A 3,781-nucleotide genomic window follows, 5' to 3' on the forward strand; every position below is an offset into this window, starting at 1 on the left:
TGAGCTGTGATTTTTGATCATCTAACCCCTCTGTTAGCACAGTCCCATGGGTGGTGGATTTACATTTTGTATGCCGAATTGAAGCTCTAGTTAGCAGTACTGTGTTGATCCATTATTGAATCAGAAACATACTTAAGCTGATAGACTACATTAAAATTGAACTGTAGTTTCCTCCTCCCTCAGACATGAGCTCCATGAGAAACAAAGAGGAATTATTTTTACTTTTAAAAAATGTATAACACAGATTCATTACAACTATTTATCTTTAAACAGTTAAAGCTCAGAAATGTAGCGACTGGATAAAGCCTGCCCTTTTATGAGAAGCAAAGTTATAACTTTGGGGAAAAGGAATTAAAATTCCAGCTCTTAAGTCTAACCACATATACCAACGATTATTATCAAGTCCAGAAGAGTATAAATGGGAGGGTTTCTTTTAAGCAAGTAATTACTTTATAAGCTAATTTGCTGTATTAGTCACCTTTGAGGATAGGAATTCTGAATCATTTGTCTCTCTCAGTGACAAGTAGTAACTATGAGGTCTGGTGACACCTCTGGAATAAAACATTTGACAAACTAAAATGGAAGCAAACTGTGACATATTTAGCTCTACCATATTTTCTCTCCATGACTGAAGAACGGACTCTCGGTTCTTGCAAGAGCTATAGTTGTGGAAGGTTGTCTTGCCATAGGAAATTGACAATGCCAGCAGTCACTTCTGCGGACTAAGGAGAGCACTGAAATAAAAGTATCTGTGAGCTTTGAACATATAGCAAAGAAGAAATAGAGGCCACAAGTCAAAAAGTTGGGGGCAAGTGAGTCAGCAACCAAGCAGCAAAATGAAGAGGAGGAAACACACATGAGTCCAACGAAGAAAAACTTGGTTTCCAAACCGGGGTTGCAGCTACAGCAGGAGGCAGTGACATATCAGACAAAAAGATCAGAAAAAGGAAAGAAGCCACCAACCTTTGCTGATGTTTAATGAATGCCAAGAATGAACCATGGACTGAACAAGTGTTATTTTATTTAATCCTTGTAATAGCCTTATCCAGGCTCTGAGAGTGTAGGGAACTACCAGAGATTGCACAACTAAGATGAGGAAGAGAGAGGTGCAGTTCAGAAGAATCATGCAGATTAATGGAAACCAATGAGGCAAATATGGAACAAGCAAGTGCCAGAACCAACGATATCTTGATTCTGAGGAATATTCTCTCTCTATCAAGAAATTTCTTCAGTTTTGTTATGGTCCAATTAAAAGATCGGGAGTATATTACTGTAAAAAAGAGACTAAGGTTAGAATGTGTGTCGCTTCTGGCCAGAAGAGACAGTACGATATACCCACTAGCAATTACCATAGTGGGAATGTGCCTCAGATGGCTCAGGCTGTGCACTGACCCTACACTTTAAATTCATTTTTCACAGGAAAGTCTTCATTTTAAAGTCTTTTATAACACTCCTTATAGTACTAAAGTCATTCATTCATTTCCAAGTTAAAGAAAAAATTAGTCTAGAAATGAATGTGGGTGGTTACTACAGGATATAAGCACTTATAAATTATCTTCCAATATGGCCCTATATGCTTATATTATTCCCCATATTACAGAGGAGAAAACTGAAGTGATAGAAAGAATAAATAATAACCTAACTAGCATTAAGCCATCTTGAAACCAGAAGGAACTATAATTCCAGATGAAGTCTACCTTACTTTAAATTGTATATTCCTTCTACAATGTCTTTCAAATAGCTATCAAAAGAAATTTGTGAATTATTCTCTTACACCATCCCCATAGTACATAATTCTCCTAATTCAAGTCAAACAACTGAAACAGGCTAACATAGCTAATGTCAAAGTATTTTTTTCTCCCTTTGTAGTTTTCTCAGAATCATCTATATTTCTCAAAAGTCACTTTGTCTTCATGCTTTATTAACTATTTCTTTGAACTTTAAAAACAACCAAAAATCTATGGCAATCTTATAATTACATACTTATTTTTTCACTGTTGAATCAAGTTCAATGCCACTAAACTCCCCTGGCTATTATTTTAGACATGCCATCAGGAATATTAGAAGAGCAATTGAGGGAACAATGAAATCTCATCTTACCATACATTTTGCCCAAATTTATTTTTCACGGTTTTGTGATTGTTATATTTTCCATAAAATTGATCTTCATGTAGACTGTTATGGTGCATTTCTCAACAACTAATACAATTACTCACAAATGGAGAAAGTACAGTACTTTACTGCAACAGAGTACAATCCTAGCAAGAAAACAGTTATTGGGAGATGATACCAGGTTTCAGTTTGATCAGAGTGTGGAGTTAACATGTGTTGGAGGTGAGAATTATATTGAGTGTTCTTAATTAACGGTTGTGTTTGATCAGGGATTTAGAAGTTAGCACCTGTGAGAAAGTGACAATTGAATTCAGGATGGCCTACCTAAACCAAATAGTAGTCTTGTTATTGGGTGGAGCTTATATCATTTGCTAGGAGATTTGTACGGAAGTCAGAGTGATTGATGTAGTTGAAGGCACATGGTTATGAGTTTTTTTCTGGAAGAAAAGTTACGCATTGAATAATGTATTATTTGTACTTTGAATGCCTCCATAATATGACTACATAAAAGATATCCAACTTTTTAAAATAAATATTTATTATTTATCTTTATGTAAGGCAGCATGATCCACTAGTAGGATATTGCTTTTGGAATTGGATAATACTTGATGTATACAGCTCTATCACTTTTTTGGGGCGGAGGATCTTACGCTGTTGCCCAGGCTGGAGTGCAGTGGCACAATCATGACTCACTGCAACCTCAACCTTCTGGGCTCAGGTGATCTTTCCATATCAGCCTCCCAAGTTACTGGGACTATAGGTGTGCACCGCCACATTGGGCTAATTTGTTGATTTTTTATTTTTTTTATTTTTCTTGCAGAGACAAGATCTCGTTATGTTGTCTAGGTTGGTCTCAAACTCTTGGACTCAAGCTATCCTCTCAAATCAGTCTCCTAAATTTCTGGGATTACAGGCATAAACCACTGTGCTCAGCCTCTGTCACTTTTTGTTGTATAAATTTGGGCATGCTCTTTTCTTCTCTGGAGCTCAATGTCCCCATTAGTAAAATGGAAGTTATAGTTCTGACCTAACAAAAATGATGAAAAGAGATTCTCTAATAATAAATATAAACACAGTTAACACAGTTTCTAATACACAGGAAAAACACGTAGGTTGGAGTCCTTTCCTGAGACCTACCACATCTACTCTAGATAAACTAAGCTTCTCATTATCCCCTAAATATATGCTTTTTAATGCAGTACCTGTGTTTCATCTATTGTTTTCACTTTGTTTTTCTTTTCTATTTGTGCAAATACCTCCCTCGTTGCGACATAGTTATAGTTTAAAGAAAAACTAATTGTTCGTCTAAAATTCATATTTGACTGAGCACTGTGCCTTGTTATTTGCTAAAGCTAGCAAGCCTATTTCAATTTTAAGATTTTGTGGGAAATGCTACTTGTAGGGTGATACAGGCATGAGGGTCCAGTGTTGCCAGGATCCTATCTGCCTACAGGAACAAACACCTTCTCTTTATACTCTGTGGCTCTTCTCTGACATTTTTCCTCCCAGCATTGTTCTTAAGGTTTTCCGTGCGACTCCCACCTTTCATCTACCTGAATCTTGTGTTCCAAAATTTGTATTCTATTAATTTCTTGCCGTGGACTTTTCCCGTGACTCTATAGCAACACCTTGATGTCAATTAACTTCTACAGTTGTCGTCCTTGGATTC

This window comes from Carlito syrichta, unplaced genomic scaffold (assembly GCF_000164805.1).
Source record: "Carlito syrichta isolate Samal-C Ts95f unplaced genomic scaffold, Tarsius_syrichta-2.0.1 Scaffold308971, whole genome shotgun sequence".
Lineage (NCBI taxonomy): Eukaryota > Metazoa > Chordata > Mammalia > Primates > Tarsiidae > Carlito > Carlito syrichta.